Source organism: Zootoca vivipara, chromosome 1, assembly GCF_965207765.1.
Source record: "Zootoca vivipara chromosome 1, rZooViv2.hap1.1, whole genome shotgun sequence".
NCBI classification, from domain to species: Eukaryota; Metazoa; Chordata; class Lepidosauria; order Squamata; family Lacertidae; genus Zootoca; species Zootoca vivipara.
Window position 1 is genome coordinate 36,112,159 of NC_142582.1, and position 23,847 is coordinate 36,136,005.

Here is a 23,847-nt window from a genome sequence, read left to right on the forward strand (position 1 = left end):
ATTTTGAACAATGGGAGTCTGACCCAGGGTCACTACACTATGCATGTATAGTTTACCACATCAAGTATTTCATTTCTGTACATTATTGATGCATACATAGTCATTGGTACAAAGCTGCAAAAGAAGAAGTCATTCTCCTGATATCCTCATGCCTGAGCAATATTTAAAAATTCCCCTCAGTTTCACTGGAAGGTCCAACCTATTGCTTCTTGAATTCCAGAAGATGTTTCCTATTGAGATTAAGAGGTGTGACAGAAGTACATAAATAACTGCAGACTGTGAATTCTATGCTGAACAAGCATTAGTGCAAGAATGTACATGTGTGCAGTTAGGTAAATCTCACAAGCGTTGCCAATTCTTGCCTATAAATAACAACACAGATCTCAGAGGAAATACCTTATCAATTCAAAATGACTACTTTTATGGATAGGAATAATTATTTCAATGAGCAAAACCAGAACAATCAATGGTAACTTCTTTAGTTTGTATAAGTCAGTAACTGAAAAATTGTTGGATAGACTTTGGCCTACATATAATATATTCTCCTTCCCTCCTGCCAGAATTTGCCATCCCAGGTGGCGCTGTGGTTAAACCACTGAGCCTAGGGCTTGCTGATCAGAAGGTCGGCGGTTCGAATCCCTGTGATGGGGTGAGCTCCCATTGCTTGGTCCCAGCTCCTGCCAACCTAGCAGTTCGAAAGCACGTCAAAATGCAAGTAGATAAATAGGAACCGCTACAGCGGGAAGGTAAACGGCGTTTCCATGTGCTGCTCTGGTTCGCCAGAAGCAGCTTTGTCATGCTGGCCACATGACCTGGAAGCTGTCTTCGGACAAACGCCGGCTCCCTCGGCCAATAATGCGAGATGAGCGCGCAACCCCAGAGTCGGTCACGACTGGACCTAATGGTCAGGGGTCCCTTTACCTTTACCTTTTACCCTTTACGTTAGGGTGCTGATTAAAAGGTAATATACAGAGGTGGGTTTTGGTTTTTGTCAAAGTAGTGAAACTTGAATGTTATAGCTTAGATGTTAGCTATTCCGGTCACTTAAAAAAAAATCAAAATTATTGCTATGGGAAAAGAGCAATAGTTGTGCAATGTAGGCATGTAATAGTATGACCGATGATCTCACAAAACTATTGGTACATGTATTGAGAAGACCACATCAGGAATGGTAAGCACAGGTGTGAAACCACCTTAGTCTGTTTATATTGTAATCCTTTTAAGATGCAGAATGTATTTAGAATGAAACCAGTTATGTAGAATTAACTCAGGGAGCATTGCAGTGGTGAGTTCTGAGTTCCTACACATGCCATTAGTTATCATGACTCAGTAGAGCCCCTATTGAAGGTGCAAACGAACACATGTGTAGATCAGGAATGGAACCGACTGCCCTTCTTACATGTGTTCATTCTATGCACGCATAACATCTGAGAAGGGCAAATGTGAGAGGAATTGTGCCTGTAAAGGGTATAATTAGAAAATGGGAACACTTAACAGCTTCTCCTATAATTTCATATGAGATTTTAGGGTTGCCCCAGGTGCAACAATTCCTGCAATTAATCCCGCAAAGTACATTCATTTGACAAAATACTGTACCATAAAGTAGGTTATTCATATAACTGCCATTATATTTTTAAGTATAAAAATCTATGTATATCAAAGCTAGTCCTATATGCATCTAAGCCCCACTGAATTCAATGAAACTTAGGGTCTAACAATAGGTAAAGGTGAAGGGACCCCTGACCATTAGGTCCAGTCGTGACCGACTCTGAGGTTGCGGCGATCATCTCACTTTATTGGCCGAGGGAGCCGGCATACAGCTTCCGGGTCACGTGGCCACATAACTAAGCCGCTTCTGGCAAACCAGAGCAGCGCATGGAAACACCATTTACCTTCCCGCCGGAGCGGTACCTATTTATCTACTTGTACTTTGACATGCTTTCGAACTGCTAGGTTGGCAGGAGCTGGGACTGAACAACGGGAGCTCACCCCGTCGCGGGGATTCGAACCACCGACCTTCTGATCAGCAAGCTCTAGGCTCTGTGTTTAACCCATTACATTAATTCATTATGTGGTTTGCAGGCTCATCACCAGATTTTCACTTCTGGTATTTAATCATAGCCAGTGGCGCAGGAGGTGTTCCAGGGGCAGCTGCAGCACCTGGCGAGTGGAGGTCAGATAGTACTGGGGTATGGGAAGGAAAGAACCCCCTTCATCCAGCTGTGTTTCACATGTGGATTTGTTCCTGATCTAGGGATCGGAATATGCAGTGGCAAGTTTCTTGCTGACTGCTATACTTCTTTGGCAGGTGCGAATGGAATTCAGCAAAGGCATCTCCCCTCCCCCAGTTAATAATCTACCTGTTGGAAGAAAAGGAAGGATGAGTAAAATAGCCGCATAGATTACATAGAATCAGGCACACATATGGCCACGGTGTTAATTCTAAACTCATGGGACTAAGCAAGGCACCTAAAAACATTTTCTATTCCTCTGAAATAATTACCACAAATCATTGTATGAAATAAGTGGCTACAGTCAGATAGCTAGATATATTTAAAATGCTTGGATCCCTTAAGTACCCATATAGATTGTTGCACTGTCTAATAGAAATGGTAATACCTAACAGCATATTAGTCTTCTATTTGCTTTGAACGTTCTTTGCAGAAATGTCTTTTCTGCCCACGTATTCATCTGTGGGCTTTAGTGCACCTTTTTACATTTTCATTATTCTTTGCTCCATTAATCAAACTATTTGCATGAACGAAAGTACAAATTGTCTTCTTACAGGTCCCTTACAAGGAACATTAATAAATATGGGGAAATTATGTGAATAATTAGTACTTTTATGGTGTGCCCTCTTATTTCTATCTTGGCTTTCATTTCACTGTAATTATTGGTTGATTGACAAATGTCTGAGCATTACACGTATCTACCAATTTATTACAACTGATATGGCATCATTTTTTGTTAATTTATGTAATGTAAGGTTTCACTTGTCCTAAATTCACATTTAACTAGGAGAATGTCTAAAATTAATTCCTTTCAAGAAACCCACCTTTGTTGCAGCTTTCTTTTGATTCATTTACTCCTTTTCCACCTCCTATGCTGCCAATGTGGACTGTGCATAAATAAAGACCCAAAAAGAGGCAGCTTTCATGCAATTTAATGTATGATTGTGTCGTGATTCATTTCTGTGTGGGTTTTAATGATATGCACATGTGCTCCTGCATGTCTGTAAAATGCTTTAAACCCCCCCCCCAAAAAAAAGAAAACTTGACTGAATAAGCAATCAAATCAAGTTTGCTTTTGCAAGGTGTCCTATACTTGCACAAAAATAAACATGCAAATTCATAAAACACAGCAGGAAAATAAAATTTTGATGCAACCACATATACAATCATACCAAGATTGCCTTTATTTTGCAGGGTTTTGTTGTTGTTGTTGTTGTTGTTATTATTATTATTATTATTATTTAAAAACCAATACTCACCAGTTATTCAGAGCAGTGTTTCCCAAATCTATAACAATTACTTACCCGTTTTCAGTGTTTAGACTTACCCGTGTATCTGTTCTTGGGAAAAGATAATTTGGGGGTAGTTTTAATAATACTATTTTAACTGTACTAGGGCAAATACACTATACTGTATTATTTTGTTTAAAAAAGAATAAAGGTTATAATATGATAAAGTGAAAGAAAGAATTCTGTTGTGTATCCTTTGAAATCATTTTGCATATTTACACATATCATATTTTCAGAAACACGCATTTAGGGGATTAAAATGGTGCAAAATGGTCTGAAGGAGCCGGACAATGCTGCAAAGTGTACGTGTAAATGCTGTGTACATAATTCAGAAATGAAAAACAAATCCATGGTATATTCTCGTGCACCATTCTACAGCATTGTTGTGGTGGCGCCCCTGCAGCATGGGACCTGATGCAGCCGAACCCGTTGTGCTTCCCTAAAACCACCTCTGCAGACAGAGGAATATACCCAGGTGTGTGGGGCTGGATCTGTCCTCCCCACACATCACAAGACCCAGGGTGGCTAGGAGGGTGCATTGAATTTTTTTTTTGGGGGGGGGAATATTCAAGTTATTCAGAATGTCAAAATCCAGGACAAAATTCAGAGGATGGGCGTTTCAGAAGCAGCCCTCATGTTGCTTCCTCCTTTCCTATAAAATGGTGAAAGGTTGTTGCTGAAGGGGAATGGCAGATGAGAGAAAGAGAGAAAGCTTTAAAAAGTCTCCAATTTTCTATAACCTGCTAGCAATGGGGATAAGACTGTAATAAATATTTACAGAGGTGCACGTTATGAATAGCTTTGAGATGAGCTAGTTTCACTGCATATTCATAACCTGTAAATTCATAATCATTCATCAACTTGCCAGAATCTTTTTCTAAAAGTGTTGTTTGTCAAAGTGTTTGAAGAAAAGAGTAATATGGTAAAAGGGTTTAAACATCTCTGGAGAATTAGAACGAGGCTGAAGTTATCATTAATGTTTATATTCATGGAAGTCATTATTGTCTGAGCTATTTTTGCAATACTTTTCGTTCTGAAGAGTTGATAACACAGGCTGACTCACTACAATGCATTTTTATGAGGTTTTGGACTATTCTCTTTGATATCCTGAAGGCTCTATTGTTACATGTACTGAACAGGGATCAAGCTTAAACCTTCGGAGGCATTTGTACATTAACATCTTTTTCCTGCCTTGAGTTAGTGGTATAATATGGCACAGTCACAATATAGGACTAACCCTTTATATGGTCATAATGATGTTTTGTAACTTGGGTGACAATAATGCCACACGCCATCTGCATGGAGAAAGACAGAGACCCTTTTTCTGAGGCAAGAGAAAGAAAAGTAATAATAACCTCTTTGTAATTCAGCAGGCATATTATCTGCATAAAGATTAAAAAGGAAGAGTACCAAAGAGGCAACCTTGCTTGACTCCTTTTCTTTAACTTTTGGCATGGAGCACATTCTGAATACACAGCAGTACCAATAATAATGATGTGCAAATACATGGACAATGCTGAAAACCTTCTCCAGCATGAGATATGTGGAATGCACCCCGGAGCTAAGTTTCAGTGTTCAGTGTTCATGCTACTAACAGTTCACTAATTCCTAACAAATTGACTTGAACACTTTTGCTAGATCCATTGTCAAACTAACAATCGCCCTCTTCAATCAATATCTTAGAACTTCATCCATGGAGAAATGGGAGTTTGAGCAGAGCATGAACTTACACGTTTCCTCGGGAGCTTTTATTCTGGCATACAGCTTTGCCAACACAGCTTTCATAATCACAAGAATTCCGACCACAACCATGAAATAAAGAGGAGCGGAACAAGAGATGCTTGGGGGGGGGGACATGGGGACCAGTAGCATTTCCAAGAAAAGCGACCTTTCAGCAACCTACCTAGTAGCCTACATTTTGCTTTCAGATCCTCACAACTACATTTCCCCATGTCATTGGTGCCAACATGCACCACGGCCACTGATATCTCCCCAGAACTATCTACCAGGCTAGTTAGATGGTGGGCTCATCTTGTCAGTTGGGGATTTCCTGGAGTACAAAGTCTATAATCCCTTGCAGGAAATTGATGTTGCATGCACCATTCTCACTAAGAAAGCTTTGATGGATTTCTCAGTGGAATCAATCTGCACGGTGCCTGTTCCCTGCCAATGATTCTGGGACTTCATCCCAGTTCCCAGATAAGAAAAATCACTCTGTCTGGCTTTGGGAGCATCTACCTCCACCCCCTGCCCCAAAGTAAGTTAATTGACTTACTCTTATGGTAAGGCTGGCCTTGGTTGTATCACAGAAGAGCAACTTTCTACACTACTACTATATGATGTAACATTACGCAACCTACCTAGTGGGAGGTTTCTTATGGCTCCATAGTTTTTCTGAAGCATTCAGTCTCACAACTGGTGTAATGTGTATAGGAGAACTAAAGTATGAAACATGGAGTTGTTAATTTATATTTATTCTGGGGGTTTGCTGCTGCTGTTTTTTTTTTTAAAAAAACCCAACCTATTTTCTGCTGCTTGTTTATAATTTGTATATTATTTTATCTGTTTTTAGATTTTTTAAATACAGTCTTATAGCATTATTTGAATGGTTTTAAGATAGTGCCTTGGAAGGACTAACCATGAAAGGCATAAAAATACAGAAAATAAGATAAGAAAAAAAAATACAGGTTTACATTCCCAATTTTTCTATAGAATGTCTTAGCTGCCATTTTTAAAGTAGTCCCAGTAATCAGTTGACATAGAAGAACAGGAAATAAAATAAAAATTGAAGCAAGCCCCAAACAACAACAAAAAGACATTTCTGCTGATTTCTAGTCTCTTTTTGTCTTTGAGAACAGTCGTGTTAGAGAGCAGGTTTGGTTGAAGGATGGGGGCTTCCTCAAAGCCAGCCAGTAAGCTTCATAGGTGAGCATGGATTTGAACTTGAGTGCTGCTGCTGAGACAGAAAATTATCCTCGCATATGACTGTGTAATGCTTGGTTTGTGACAAATTGCTTGGTGTCACCTAACTTACACAACCTGTGTTAACAGAGACTGGCCTTATTAGTGTGTGTCAGTGAAGTGCCTAGTAAGGATGGCTAAGAAGTGATTGTAGGAGCTTTATCCTCATTACAGTAATAATAATATCACTAATAATATTTGCATACAAGGTTAATAAGCAACTACAGATCAAGCACCAGAGAACAAGAATATTTCAGCTAAAGAGTTGCAGTCTTGAACACAGGCAGTTCCAAGCATACTTTTGAGGGGGGTTTCAGTCAAAATAACAATGCATTCTAGGGACTAACAACCTCAGGGCGGCAAATTTATAGATGGATAGAAAGCAAAGTAATGCATCACTTCCCTTGAATTCTCTTGCAGGAGAAGACAATTTTTTAAACAAATCTTTTCTACTTCCTCTTGCCTCAGAACTCATTCTGTTTTTCACCATGCTTCTGAAGCAGATGGACATGTGTATGGTTTCAGATTCACCAGAGACTCCATTTTTGAACTCAACTATGTATTTTGTAACCGAGAAGTAGAATTTGCTTACTTCTGGAATCAAGCATAAGACTACGTAAGAAAAAAAAACATTACTTTTGTGTGGCTCTTTTATTACCACAGCCTGCAGAAATATGAAAAGGTTATAAAGCCTAGTCTCAAAGTTTCCACTTTAATGCAACAAGGCTCGCAGGTTCTGGAAGAATCTTTTGGAAAAGTCCTTTATGCTCAGAGACTTTGCGCCTGCCCAATAGGGGAAATAGGAAGCCCTGAACACTTATTTTTTTTAGATGTCCTTTTTATGATGAGGCACATAGAGATACCATCGACCCCCATCTGGTGAGACTTGCTGACCTTCTGGACAGCCTAAACTCAATTTTCTCCTCTTAGGTGAAAATCACAAGATGACCTGGATAGTCGCCAGATTCTGCGTGCAGATTTGTAGGTGCAGAACACCCCCTGGAACAAATAGAAAACTGCCTTAGCCGGCTTCCTGGGTGTCCTAGGGTCAATCTGCAAGTTAGTTTAACCTTAGGTTTTTGTGTACATGTGACTATTTAAATTTTAATCTATAAGAAGTTATTGTATATCATTTTAAATGTCCATTTCATTCTTGTGAAAGCAGTCTCCATTGTGCTTCTTGAAATGGTCTTTGACTGTAATAATAAAATATTGTTGTTATTATCATTATAGTGCTACAAGGGATGGTGTTTTAAACTCTGCTAACTAAGAAAATTAAGTCTAAATGCTAAAATGATTACTTTAAATGTTCTGTTCAGACATGTAAGTAACAGGGATGATAAATGGTAAAATAATATATCCAGTCTGGGCAACTCTGAATTCTATCTCACTTTCTGGTAGTTTCCATTACAAGGGATTATGCTCCATCTCTTTGTTTAAAGAGACTCTTATTTCTTTAATAAATCCACACTCCTTCCTCTAGACTATGAGGATTAAAGTGTACCCTTGAATATCCTCTAGAAGTGTGTTATGGGTAAAATCAACCACCCACTTTCTGCTGTGCTTTTGAGACATTCAGAAGTGCTTAGAACCAATGGGGAAGTCCCAAAGTTATATATGCATTCCACCTGCATTCCAAAGGTCCTATCTTAAGTCCCCTGGATCTCCAGGTAGGACTGGGACCTTGCTGCAAGTTCTGTGGAGTTAGTGTAGGCAACACTGAGCCAGATGGACCAATGGCCTGACTCAGTATAATGCAGCTTCCTGTGTTCCTAATGGGAACCTTCAAAGTAAGACGTGAAAGGAAAGACTGTCTTATCCAATCCCCTGAATTCTCAGCATAAGCGGAAGAGCCACAAATAACAACAGGCAAGCAAAGGCAAAAATTGTGGGCTCCTGCAATATAGCCGAATGGTTTTTTCATTGTGCGGTGCTTGTAAACTTAATGAATTTTTGCCCTGAGCTTTAAAAAGGCACAACTGGTCTGTTAAATGAAACAAAAGCTGCATGTTTAATTAGTTTAATTATTTGATGAGTTTCAATATCGGAAAAGTAACGGCCTTGAAAATCTCAACATACATTTCCACCGCTGAGTGCCATTAAGCTTTACTCAAGTGGTTTGACTGCAATTGAAAGGTTATAAAGTCAAGTCCAACCATCCCTAGTAGAATGAGAATTACACATTAGCTCAAGAGTAGGATTTTTTTTGGAGGCAAAGGTATCAGTCCAACAAAGCCAATACATACTTAAGAAAAATTAGCAGAATGGCAATTAGGTAGTGTTGGAATGAGACAGACAATCTGAATGATAATAAGACCCATATAATTTAAAGCAAGTCCTGTGTTTAAAAAGAAACACGAAAATGCAGATTGCAATGTATTCCCTGTCACATTGAACAGTGAGCTTAACAATGAACCTCCTCCCACCCTACTGCCCAGCTGAATTGGAGGGCAACTGAGGTGCGCTCCACTCAGCCCTCTCCTCACTTCTTCCCAGTGCCAATCGGTCAAGAAGCTGGGAAGCGGCCAGGCTATCAATATGTGAGCTAAAGGAGCAGCCTAAGTCAGTAGGCTTTACACTCCAAAGCAATATTATTAGTCATTGAGGACCCAGTGCTCTTCAGCCTACTTGGAGGGCTGAGTCGGAAAATTGAAATCTGTCCCTTCAGATCAGAGGAAACCAAGGCAATCATGTAGAGAAGTTGCACAACGTCCCCAAACAATATTTTTTGTAATGAGGCCACTACGTAAGGTTCAGAGGTCACACGAAAGGTCAGGAGGACTCAGAGCCCGTTACATAGGATCAGGCACAATGAAGCAAACATGTAGCGGGGGCATGACTAACACCAAGTTAACATTTAATGGAAGCATAACAAAATAGCACTTTGGAAGGGAATCCTAAATGAGGCAGGACTTAGTGGAAATAGGGTGGGACACCTGTCACTTTTTTGGTTGATGACTGGTATGCCCTCTCTTCTTTTCCGGGTGGTCAGATTAAGGGCTGCATTTGGTCCCCAGGTCTAAGGCTTCCCATCCTTGCTATAGACTGTTTCATATTGTTCAGTTGGTGGGTCTTTTCCCCGTGGCCTGAAGCTGAGTTCAAGGACTGCGAAAGGAAGCCCTATGACATGTTATTCCTCAGATGTCCTTGGGTCATTTGAAAAGTCAGAGTCTTCTTTATAGAGAAGAAAGGCATCAAGGGGTCATTATTGTGGCTTTGTTGTTATTGAGCACCAGGGTATGAGTAACTGGGTTTTCCTTTCATCATTCGAGGAGGACATCTCAGGACACCCAACACCGCATTGTACTACACATGCGGAGCAACAGATCTGCACCCTATTTTATATCTGTTAATTGTACATGTATTAAGTCAAAGATGTGAAGGAGAGTCACAAAGTTGGGTTTTCAATGCAGCAACAAGATGGAAATAATTTGCATACATTTTCTTGGCCAGTGCATGATGAGTATCAACATGAGAAGAATCTTAAGGCCATTTCTCACTATAGCTTTACTTGGGCTAACAGGATGTCATGAGTGCTAACTCTCCAGATATTAACAAATGTAAGCCAGAAGGCATGGTAGCTCACACTTAGAAGAAATGAAGAAATTGAAATACTAGAGACAGCGGCATATGGAACACAGATGGGGAACATGGTAACAGTATCATAACCTGAGCCTGAAATATAAGCAGCTAAATTTGGAAGCTGTTATGGTAGCGCAAAAGTAGTACAAATATGGAGCTACATTCTGTTATATACATTAGATGTGAAAATGAGGTTTTTTGGAAGCTTGGTGTATTCATTGACTGTCCAGTCTGTACACAGGATTCCTGCTAACATTTCAAGAATTAGTAGATACATGATTTCCTAAAGAAGCACCATAGGTTGTTTTTTAATCCATCTAGAAACCCCATTGCATTATAGACATCTCTGTCCTCACACATTCAGATAAATGAATGGGCACTTAGTTGTCTCAGCCATTTTGTCATTCATTAATTCATCTTATAAAGTCATCCGGTTTTTCTCCATATTTCCAAAAGGTTGCAGGGCAAACCAGTGTGGGCAGGAGGAAATCTTTGCATTGGTTAAACTTCTTCCCACTTCAGGATATTCTTAGCAGCTAAATCTGCCTTTATTTAAACAAAACCAAAATGGATAAGGAAGGCATAAAGAATAAAATGATGAATGGTTTCCAATGTCACTCCTACTCTGAGCAGACCTGTTTACCTCAATGGACTTAAATAACTTAAACCTACTGGCTTCACTGGGTCTATTCTGAGCATGACTTAGTTGGATCTTACCCAGTAGTCTGAAAAAGAGAAAGATATACTTCACACGCTAGCAAGGTTATGCTTAAAATTCTACAAGGCAGGCTTAGGCAGTATGTGGACCGAGAACTCCCAGAAGTGCAAGCTGGATTTCGAAGGGGCAGAGGAACCAGAGACCAAATAGCAAACATGCGTTGGATTATGGAGAAAGCTGGAGAGTTCCAGAAAAACGTCTACTTCTGCTTCATTGACTATGCAAAAGCCTTTGACTGTGTCGACCACAGCAAACTATGGCAAGTTCTTAAAGAAATGGGAGTGCCTGATCACCTCATCTGTCTCCTGAGAAATCTCTATGTGGGACAAGAAGCTACAGTTAGAACTGGATATGGAACCACTGATTGGTTCAAAATTGGGAAAGGAGTACGACAAGGTTGTATATTGTCTCCCTGCTTATTTAACTTATATGCAGAATTCATCATGCGAAAAGCTGGACTAGATGAATCCCAAACCGGAATTAAGATTGCCGGAAGAAATATCAACAACCTCAGATATGCAGATGACACAACCTTGATGGCAGAAAGTGAGGAGGAATTAAAGAACCTTTTAATGAGGGTGAAAGAGGAGAGCGCAAAATATGGTCTGAAGCTCAACATCAAAAAAACCAAGATCATGGCCACTGGTCCCATCACCTCCTGGCAAATAGAAGGGGAAGAATTGGAGGCAGTGAGAGATTTTACTTTCTTGGGCTCCTTGATCACTGCAGATGGTGACAGCAGCCACGAAATTAAAAGACGCCTGCTTCTTGGGAGAAAAGCAATGACAAACCTAGACTGCATCTTAAAAAGCAGAGACATCACCTTGCCTACAAAGGTCCGTATAGTTAAAGCTATGGTTTTCCCAGTAGTGATGTATGGAAGTGAGAGCTGGACCATAAAGAAGGCTGATCGCCGAAGAATTGATGCTTTTGAATTATGGTGCTGGAGGAGACTCTTGAGAGTCCCATGGACTGCAAGAAGATCAAACCTCTCCATTCTGAAGGAAATCAGCCCTGAGTGCTCACTGGAAGGACAGATCGTGAAGCTGAGGCTCCAATACTTTGGCCACCTCATGAGAAGAGAAGAATCCTTGGAAAAGACCCTGATGTTGGGAAATATTGAGGGCACAAGGAGAAGGGGACGACAGAGGACGAGATGGTTGGACAGTGTTCTCGAAGCTATGAACATGAGTTTGACCAAACTGCGGGAGTCAGTGCAAGACAGGAGTGCCTGGCGTGCTATGGTCCATGGGGTCACGAAGAGTCGGACACGACTAAACGACTAAACAACAACAACAATACTTCACAATTTCACATTCCACTCTTGGATCCTGGCCATCACACAGACTGCAAACAATAATACATTTTGGATACAATCCATTTACTTCAGTGGGCCTGTGCAATAAACTCTCCATTGGATTGCAGTCTTTAAGCAGAAAACTAAATTCAACCTCTTAAAATGACTTTCAGAGTGCTCCTATACATCCCTACTCAGAAGAATGTCCCACTGAATTCTGTCAAACTTGATCCCAGGTAAAGTATACAGTATTGCAGCCTTGGAAGCCGTTAAAACATTCACTAAGGCTGCAATCCTAACTCTGGGTAGTAAGTCCCACCGAATTCAGTACAGCCGACTTCTGAGACATGGCTAGGATTGTGCTGTAAGTTGTTGTATGGACAAATATATGCTGACATAACATTTATTCATAGATAGTTACAGTTTGCTTAAAACCAGAGAAATAAAGTGGGAGAAGGAAATGTTTTCAAAACTTCTTCCATCTTAATGATTTAATATGTGATTACCATTTAACACTGCTGGAATGTTGTTTATTTGTCTCTATTCATCGTTATATAAAGAATGAAGGGTTATATAAACTAGAAGCCTGTAATATACAGAGATGTCAATGCAATTATACTGCATAAATCATTATATTTTATATATCTGTCTTTTCAGTCTAGAGAGCTGTGTTTGCCTTTAACACTTCATCACCCTATATGACTCTTTTTAAGCATCAAAGATCTGTTATACCTGCTGCTACTGCTTCTTCTTCCTCTATTACAATATTATTGATGCATAATTTAGTGACTGATGATTTCCAAGGCATTTGTTGATGATAAGTAAAAGGGAAACTTTGTTCTCCATAGAATTATTGCTTTTCATCACTTTATTCATTGTATTATCCAAACCACAATGTTAGACCACAATTCTGTGCATATTTGGAATAAACCCGATTGTATATTCTTGGCGTTAGTACAACTGAACTGAGCTGGACTTATTCTAATTCCCCCCCCCCCCATTCTTACCAGGTTCCCAGTGAATTTAAGCATTTTTAAAATAAAAAAAGTCCTCATGAACATTTTTCAGCATGTTAGTGTAAATTTCTCCCAGTAAACACATTTTGGTATGCAGTTTTGCTTAATGTACACATTTCCCCCAAGCATTTTCTTGAAATATAATGCATTGTTGTATGCTGCTTTCTGTAATGTATTCATTTGGATGTACATTTACCCCCCTAACATGTGTGTTTTTGCAAAAAATAAATAAAAATAAAATTACAAGAGAACTTCATTGCAAAAATTGAATAAGTGAGAATTTTGAAGGCTGGTTGTGTTTCAGTTCTCTGTTTCAGAAAGTGCAAATTAGATAAATCAGCTTGAAATGTGAACTGAATCAAATTTCTTCCTCATCTGTACTGAGTGAATATAACTATGTCATTTCTAGATAAGGGTTGGCAAACCTATACTTTTCGGTTTGTCTTAGTTTCTTATTTTTCCAATTTTAAATTCAGTTATCCTCATGTCCATATCAATGATTTATTGTGTCCTCATCACGGAGGGCACATGTTGCGGTGAGATCACCAAGACTGACCTCACCATTTGTGCGGGTGGGAGAGTTTGGATAGCCACAACAACCCAGTTGGGTCCCTTGGTTGCTGGGGTAATTCTGGCCAATGAGGTTGAGAGAATTTGCAGCCGGGGGACCTATTTATACCGCTGCACGTTGCGTCGAGCTTCCTCTTAGCACCTCGTGCATCAGATCACCCACCAACCCTCCCTATATTTAGGGTCTTACTATGACCTTGCTATGCCATCGTGGGTCATCTGCTTTTGGGGCAGGGGCCCAGTAGGATTTTTACCATTTGGCTGATTGGCTGGTGCCACTTGGGTTTCGCCTGCCGCGTAGCAAATTGTCACAACTTTGTAAGGTTTGGCGGTTATGCATTGGTTCAAGGTGTGGTGGAGGGGAGGTTGTCACACCTGCCCCTCCCAATGTGTGATAGGATATTCCATTAAAGGAATCCAGGGGCTCGCCATGCTTTTGTCCGATCCCCTTCCAGGGGTTACGCCAGAGCCCCTGGGAACATTTGGGGTGAGCTTGAGTCTGAGCCTGGTCCAATGCTCCCCCAGGATGTTTACCCTTACTGACTTCTGCCAGTGTGTCTAGTTGTCAGTGCTGCCCTGCCGGAGGTGTAGGTGCAGCTAGTCGAACCAATGCCTAAGCAAATCACTCACATTCTGTAATCAATAAAGTTGTGGCTACAATTATGCCAATAACCTTAAGCCAATATTGGTGTCATCTGTGTCTTTCTTTGGGATGTCTTGGGGGGTCTTCGCACGCAAATATATACCGGTATATGTAGTTCAAGGCCTTTGTTACACAATCCACACACAATTCTTTGGAAAACAGAGAACACAGTAGCAAACATGTAGCTTCAAGGTCTGTTTTAACAAAGCTTTAGCATTATATTGAACTTGGGAAAGGAAGATAAAATTACCCAGCACAGAGAGACTTGCTTTAGTTAATGGGGGTAGTGTGCTGTTTTACTGGTCTCCAAAGTTAAGTTTCAAGTGAGTTGAAATACCCATAATAATGATTTGGTAACCTGGTTACTGGAAATAAATTGCAGTATTTATACTTTTTTTTTTACTGCTAGTTAAAGAAAGGGTTGTACATCTTTAAAAACTACTCACAGGCTTGCCAACTCTTTACACTAAAAAAAAAATCAGCTTGCTTCAAGGCCCCTTCCATCTACCAGCATTTGTTCTTGTAACAATGTTCTCCTATCGCTGCATTGACTCTTGACACACACTTGGCCGTGTCTTACATTTCTGGCAATGCTGATCTGCCTAGGTGACAGCAAATCATCCTCAAAATACAGTTCCACAATTCACTTTTAGAAGAGCGTCATGCTTGAACAAAACCATAAAGTTGGAAAGGTTCGTTTAGCACTGATAATTTAAAGTTGTGATGTTCTTGGGACCTGGAAATGTTTTTAAAATGTCATCCATTTCGTGTTTCATTTCGTTTTGTTAAGTAAATGCTCTTTTGTCAGAGTAGGATATATAAAAGAGGACAACAGAAACTTTTGGGGAAGATGTTGATTCAACTGCAAGTGATACAAAATAAAATGGCTGTAATTTAGAAGTTATGATGAGATCCAAGATCCATAGATCAATTAAATTATATGTTATCCAGTCCTTGGCATAGAAATAAAAATTACTTTTATTCCTGCAATGCTTCTGGTATTATTATTATTATTATTATTATTATTATTATTATTATTATTGGCTTTCTTGGTTTACAAAGATATGCGCAATGTCTCTCATAACATTTTTACAAATCAGTTTCATCTGTTGAGACATTGGGAGGAAAAGGGGAAGAGAGGTAGATGGGGGGAGGGTGGGGTCAGGTGACGATGTTTCTATTTTGCATAATATGTGTGTGTGTGGGGGTATTGTCAGCGTCGCTTGTGTAGGCTCTCTGCTGTTTGCTTGTGTTCCTTTGGTGGTGAGAGATGTTGGGGTTGGCCTAGGATATGGTTGTTCCTTTGTGGTTGGCTGTGGTGGTCTTTGTTTTGTGTGTGAGTGGGGTGGGTGAGTGTTTTGGATCAGGTTAGCCATATTGATTTGTTGACTATTACCGAAATATACGAGTATAGAGAAATCCCTGTGTAATGTTGTGGCATTATCTTATTTTCATCCTGTATATTCACCATGGTTAGCTGAATGATAAATGTGCCTTACTAAAAATAGATGCTTTGCTTAGCAATTTGATATAATCATTAGCTGCAGTTTTAGTTGCCTTTTTTAAATAAGCAGGTATAGTCAATGTTAGTGCCAACTGTTTCACTTCTGTAACATACCTAGGTGGTTTGTCCATGATGTGAAATGCATGGTACCATAATTGCCAACTCTCCTTCATTCCTGTTAAACCACAGGGCCAACCTATGGAAAATCAAACACATTTGTGGTGAATATCATTAATCTGATTTGAGCCCTGAGTCTTGCTCAACTGACACAAAAACAAGATTGGATCAATGAGATCTCCTGATTATGTTTTATAATCAGGTTATTTCATGGTTATTTCATGCTCTCTGACATAGCTTTCACATGGCATTATAGCCTGTATCTAGAATTTTAGTAATGAATGGTATGATTGGGCGAAACAAAGCATTTAGTTTACCAAAGAAGGAAGTTCCACTGTCTTCAATGAGGATTGCTCCATAGTAAGTGTGTTTTGCACTGTAGCTTAATGCTATATACCAGTACTCACTTTCCTGGGAGTAAACTCCACTACATGCAGTATTACTCATTTCTGTGTAAACATAATCTCCAATATAGGGGTCTAACAACAGGTTTGGTTTACTTAAAACATTTTACTATACGAAGCTGAACAAGCCACCAGAGACCAGAAAATATGGATTAGTTACCACTTAATAAACTTTAACCACTCTTTTATACTCACAATCAGCATGGTTAAGGATTCGGAAAGCAATGGATTAATTAATGTTTGAGAGGGGTGGCAGATAGGAACTGACATGTGGTAGATTTTTGAGATAAAACTGATCTGGAATATGGCTTTAAGTATGTGGCCCGGGAGAGGCAATGCTCTCCAAAATTAAATATGTTTGTTAGTGACTGATAGCAAACAAGACCTTTATTGCCCTTTAAACAGAATGTCATCCTAGCATCCTGGGCAATGCATCAGGCAGAATAGAAGTCTTGTCATTCACACACAGCACACAACACTGTTTTCAAAAAGAGAGAGGTAGAGACATTTGCATTCACCTCTTTCTCAAATTACCAGTTTTTAATTCACTCATTCATGTATGTTAAACTCTTACGTGGCTTTCCAGAATCAAACAAAACAATTTCCCAATCAGTCCACTGAGGAAAATGGTGGGTCTCGTGAGTTGTAAATGAGCTGAATTGTTAATAAAATCTATTTTGCCCCGACTGGAAAGTACGGGACTTGCTACAGTTCTAACCCCTGCCCTCCTCCAAGTCCTTTCCCTTAGCTCATACACGGCTGCTGTTCTCTTTTGTTAACTTGTGGCATTGATGTGCTGCCAATACCTCACCCAGAGATGCCTGCAAAGTGTCCGATAAACACTGAAGCTGTATGGTATCCAAAGGGGCATTTGCTCTCAGACAGGAGACTGGGGAGCCTATTCTATTACTCTTTCTGTAAACAAAACAAAACAAAACAAATGCTTTCTCATGGCCATTATCAAAGCAGAAAGCAATTAGTTTCTGTATGAGCCAGAGTTGAGTTAAATATTTATACTCTCCTGTATGTATTAATAGAATTCAAAAATAACTTAGCATTTGTATGTAGGTAGTCATTTGTGAACTTGTTCCATTTTTTAAAATATATATATACTTGGGAGAACCCTCCCCCCTCCCAAATGGGCTCCACCTGCTCTAAAAATTTAAAGCAGTGTCATACAACTTCAAACAGTTGTGGCTGAGAGTTGATCAGATCCTCACTCCCATCTCAGAGCTATAATTGTCAGAGTTGTTTAACAATCAATTCTTCTTCCCAGAGAATTCTGGGAGTCATAGCTCTTTTAACTGTGACTTACTTTGCCAGCAAAACTATACAGTTAAGCTCATTTCATGACCCTGGGCAGTGGCAATCCAAAAATTTGCAGCAGTACCTATAATATTCCCCTAGACTGGGGGGGGCTTTTAGCCCTCCAGATGTTGCTGGACTCCAACTCCCATCAGCCCCAGCCAGCATGGCCAATGATCAGGTATGATGGGAGCTAAAGTCCTATAACATCTGGAGGGCCACAACATCCCTACCCTTACTGTACTGTTCATTCTTTCAAATGCCCAACTCCAAAGTGCCATTTCACTGAATGGCCTGCTTGAGCCTGCAAGAGGACGTATTCATTCTATCACTCTGTTAAATACTCTCAGGATCTGTTGACTTCTGTTCAGTGCTGGTGTCCTTTGATATCTGGTATTCCAGTGCATTTGCTTCTTAGCCTCACTGGGCATAACCATCTCACTATGAACCATCAAGGATTTAAGTGGAAAATCTGAAGGACCAGAGGACACTGTTATTGGTTGGGTAATGAGTAGCAGTAGCCGTAAAGGCCCATTCTATCAATGTGTTTCACTAGTACAGTACTGGCAACAATAGTTGGGGGTCTCAGCTATTACTACTACTCATCATCCGCTTTGCACATTTACTAAATGCAGAGCAAGAACAGTAGCTATTGGATTCAGATGGGGATACTTACAGTCAGTGGTGAAGGAAGCCTGTCAGGCACCCGGGGCGGGGTGCCGAGGGGCGGAGTGAACCAGACAGCACTCAAGCGGCAGCCTGCATGCACGGAGCATGCCCAGCAGCCCGTATGGATGCGCGTGTGTGCCCTTGGCCATTCTACAGCTGGGGGGGAGGCAGTGGGCCAACTTGCCACCCCCCAGGGTGGCACCTGGGGCAGATTGCCCCCCGCCCCCCTTCATACGCCCCTGCTTACAGTAGATACATGGATATCAGTGGGACTTTAGTTAATCATGACTGAGCTGTACATTGATTTCAGTGGGTCTACTCCAAGCATGATTAAGTTTGGATCCAAGTTATGCACTATAACAGAAGAAAGCTAATGTTATTAGTAGCAGTGGCAACAGTAAGAAGAGAACTTCACATCTACTAGTTGCAGCATAGGGTCACTGTCACAGACGCGGTAGCGGCTACTCTAGAGTAACGACTCCTCAAAGCGTTGTCTTTTCATGCTTTTATTTAGTGCTGATTATTTACAGTGCAGAACAGTGCTATGTACATGTTGTCAGTTAGGGGTCAGAACCTCCGAATGGAGGTTCGCGCGTTTTCTTCCAGAAAAGTAGTCTAGGGATACTGAATCTCCACCCCCGTCGTTTCCTGCGCAATTCCGGGGTCGGCGGGATCGGCCTTCTTCCCTTGCCTCCCACTTCCCTTCCCACACTGGGCATGGGCTCCGCTACCTTGCCTGAGCCTCGGTCACCACTTCCTGAGTCGCCGCTGGAGATATCTCCCTCCCCACTAGCACTAGCGCTGGGCGACGAACTGGTGCTCAGGATGGGAGGGACCTGCCTGTAGCTTCTGTCCCTCACAGTCACAGAGAATTTCTTGCTTTCATATCCTGCTTATAAGCTCCGTAGATGTGTCTTTCTGGTATCAGGAACAAACCAAAGGGCAGACTAGATTGATTTTGGTCTTTACAAACAAGGCTCTTCTGGTTTTCTTATGTAAGCTGCACAAAGAAGGATGTTGTTTGACTTGGATAGCAACTCTGAACAATAACATGCCAATAAAATGAGCAGCAGTGTTTCCAGTGTTTACTGGAAAACAATAGATACTTCCCCTCCTATGACTGTTAAAGTACTGCCACACATTGTAGGGTGTAACACCATTAAATAGGTCAAATGAAAACTACTATCAGCTGCAGTAGATGGCATTTTTCCTCTGTAGGAATCTGATTTAGATCCTGTGCAATTTAATTGCATGTTTTTAATAGCATGCATAAATATTTTAAATAGTGTATTGATTCAAATGAGATGAACAAAAGGGTTCACAGGCCTGCTTCTGCCCCCTCCCCCGTCAAATCATTTCTTAAATATCTGGAATTTTAACTTTTCCCCCAACTGGAATTTAGATACATGCCACTTGGAGGCACTCTTATCCTATTCTAGATGGCAATTCATGCTACAAGTCCTTTATGCGATGATACTCCCGTTTTAAAACTTTTTCCCTTCCAAATAATCACTTGGGGATGGGTAATTAACACTGGTTTGCATAGTTAAACTTTGACATTATACATATTTATTACCTTGTAATTTTGGATGGAGTAAACAGTCCCGTATACTTCTAATAAAAAGACCTTAATTCCCTGGCGGGAATGATGAGAAAATGTTGTCAAGAATGCAACATTTGTTTCAAGGAAGTGGGCTGAAATGGCTTTGCTAGCTGAAACCTACCAGAAATTACTCTCCCTAGAAATGTGGTGCATTTTATCACTTCAGATCGGTATACACAATTTATATTCCATACGTGATCACAAGCGGAGGGAGAAGTCTTTACAGTATAATTAGGGATAACTGGATGTTCCTGTCCTGATTATTGCTGGCTGGGTTGGATCTGTCCCACATTCTGTCTTCCTTGCCTTCCAGTTCAACTAGGAGAACTTTACCAATTAACTTCAGAACAGTTTTCAGGTCCCCCACCCTTTACAGATTGCCTTTGCACACTAGTGCACACACACAGAGATTAAAGCACCCATACCAAAAATAGTGATTTCATGATCATAACCCATTTGATAAATCATATTATCTGCTTGCATTCATTGTTAACATGAACCGGGGGGGGGGGGGGAGAGAATGCTGGTAGAAAACTGTTACAAACTGTGTACGCATAGGTATCTGAACAAACTTCAGAAATCTGATATGGAAAAATTGTGGATCGCAACCAATGGTTGCTAAACAACCATTCAGAACTCTAGTATCTGGGGCAGGGGAGAGTTCCATATGCATTTTTAATAATGCATTTTGTTTGTAAGTTGAAATTTGAGATACAGAACTTTAAAATCAGGTTCAGTGTCAACAAGCAGAATTGTGAGGCTGCTGTTGGGGCCTTGGATCCCCACCAGAGTTGACATCCCCCCACCATCTGTCTGTCTGTCTATCATACACACTTATGAGAGCCAGTGTGGTGTGGTGGTTAAGAGAGGTAGACTCATAATCTGGGGAACCGGGTTCGCGTCCCCGCTTCTTCACATGCAGTTGCTGGGTGACCTTGGGCTAGTCACACTTCTCTAAAGTCTCTCAGCCTCACTCAACTCACAGAGTGTTTGTTTTGGAGGAGGAAGGGAAAGGAGAATGTTAGCCTCATTGGGACTCCTTCGGGTAGTGATAAAGCAGCATATCAAATCCAAACTCCTCCTCCTCCTCCTCCTCCTCCTCCTCCTCCTCCTCCTCCTCCTCCTCCTCCTCTCTTCACATATACATATAAATATGTCCCTCTCCCACTGCCCAAATGCAACTCTCCCTCTCTTTCACAAACACAAATAGAATGACCCCTACCACACCTCCCTGCTCTCTCACACATACTACCTATATCTCTCCCTCCCTTACAGACCACAGAAACATTCATACATTAATACTTCTCCCTTTCTCTGTCTCTCTCATACACTATACATGAGCTCACAGTCCACATGGGTGGAGGAAGTACCTGCTACTTAAAAAATAAAATAAATAAAAGCCCCCCCCACCAAAATTCAAAAAGATACATAAGAGTCACAAACTTGGTTCCCATGGTTCCTATGGTGCTCATAGGTCCCAGGGGTTGATCTTTGCAGAAAAAATGATTCAGCTTCCATGTCTTTCAGATATTTGAAGATGGTCATTATATCACCTCTTAATTATCTCTCCTCCAGCCTAACGATACTAAAATACTCCACCCTTTCCTCATGGAAGTTGGTCTCCAGACCCCTAAACATATTTGTCATACTCCTCCAGACATGTCCCTGTTTGTTAACATCCTTCTTAAACTATGGTGCTTAGAACTGGACAAAGTACTCCAGGTGAGGTCTGACCATTACTTCTCATGATATGGATGCTATACATCATCCAGCTCCATCAAGTTCACTATTGTCTACACCGGCCTTTCTCAACCTTGGGTCTCCAGATGTTATTGGGCTACAACTCCCATCATCCCTAGCCATCAGGATCAGTGGCCATGGATGATGGAAGCTGTAATCCAACAACATCTGGGGACCCAAGATTAAGAAAGGCTGGTCTACACTGGCAGGCAACATTTCTCCAGGATTTCAGATGGAGGCCTTCCCAACCTAACCTGGGGGGTGCCTAAATGGATCATAGAACATTTGCTTGCAAAGCATGTGCTCAGACTTTGGGCTGCAGCTCTTCCCAGTGCCAAGCAGTTTTTAGCCACCATCTCCATATCTGACCATGCCCTGAGAGATGAGTTATTCCGGAGAACTGTGTAGGGGAAAAAATACTGCTATCATTTGCTATCCCAGAGGATAGGATAACGCCCACAGGGCTATGGGCCCTGTTTAGAATATGTCTTTATTTCTAACCATAATTTTATTTTAATTGAAGGCTAACACATGAAAGAAAGATGCATCTTTTAAAAAGTTTTGTGTGTGATTATGATACTGAAATGTTAATTTTAAATGTGATGTGCTGCTGAATATTACAGGTTCAGTACTTCCTAAAGCTGTGAATAATGAGAAAAGCATATTTGGAGCAAATAGTAAACTCGGTGTTGTGGCTAGAATCCATAGAAGCACAAAAATAGTTTTGAGTTCACAGCTTGTGAACAACTGCCCCCTGCCCCCAAATCCCACGCAGCAAACACTTTTGCATCTGATAGGGATTTCAGAAGCAGCTGATAATATGGCAGGCTATTGGCCGTTCACACCAAAAATATTTAGAAATCTTTGAGGGGCTAACCTACCATAAAGCAGTCAAGTTGATCACCTCAGGCAGCATATCCTGGGGATGGGAAACAGTGCTGGGCTGTTGAAGGACAGAACCGTATGTGCCATGTGACCTGCCCTGTGCCTCCTAAGCTAACTTGCTGCCCACAGAAATAGTGGATGACACTGCCCTGTCAAGAGTGCTGATTCAAGTGCCTGCCTTGGTTGGGTTCTGAACCTGAAATGCATATTGGTGGTAATATGATCTTATCCTTTGCCTTGGGCTAGCCCCATTCTGGAGCATGTCTAAGCCACTCTTTTGATAGTTACACCGATGAGCACATTTCTCTTTATAAATTGTTTAAAGTGTTGGCCAGTGTTAGAAATATTCAGAGTAGACCCATTGAAATAAGTGGACTTAAGTGAAATCTGCTAATTTCACTGCTTCTAGACCAAAACCCTTAATACTTATGCCAAATTCCTTCCATCGAGACAGCTTTGCAGGAAACCAAGCCTTTTTCTAGGCTAAATATAATTTTACACATATGCGAAAAAATCATTTAAGATTTTTAGATTCCAGATAGTGAAAAGGATAATACCTTTCTTTGGAATGTAGATTTTGTAGGATACTTTAAAAGATTTGAAACTCAAGTGTTGCTTCACAGTTCTGTAGCAGCAGCTTTTGGCGACCATTGGAGACAGAATGTTGGACTGGACGGTACATTGGCCTGAGTAAGGAAGACTATTTCCTCTCTCATTCTTAAACTTAATTGTGTAAACAAAACAAAGTGGCTTGCTTCCCAGAACCTTAGTTTGTAGTTGTCCTTTGAGAGACATACAAACAAAACAGAGCATCAGCTCAAGTTGAGTGTAGAAAACGAAAGAAACGCTAATTGCGGCAGAGATTGCCAGTCATTCTCTGGCAGTTCTGTTCCACCTAAAGAAAACTACACCCATGGACTATTAACATTCTTCCACCTGCAATAACATTTTCAGTTAGACGAGCTATAATGGCTTCAAGTAGATCAGACCCAGACAACATGCAACCAACTAAGTCAAATTGCAGCATGCTGGTCATGTATGGCAACTTACTATTTTTGCCCTTTGACGTAGGCAGAAAGAATAGGAGGTTTATTAAGCCCTCAGCAGGACACCATACATGGCTTGGGGGGGGAGGAGTTCTAATTTAGTTTAGATGGTTTCCAAATTGTGCAGCCTTGACCGGTTCAAGAATAGGAAGGGCTGTAGCTCAGTGGTTAAGGACCTGCCTTGCATGCAAAAGGACTGGGGTTCGATCCCAGGCATCCTGGACAACTGTTCCCAGTCAGTGTAGACATCTTTGAACTAGATGCATC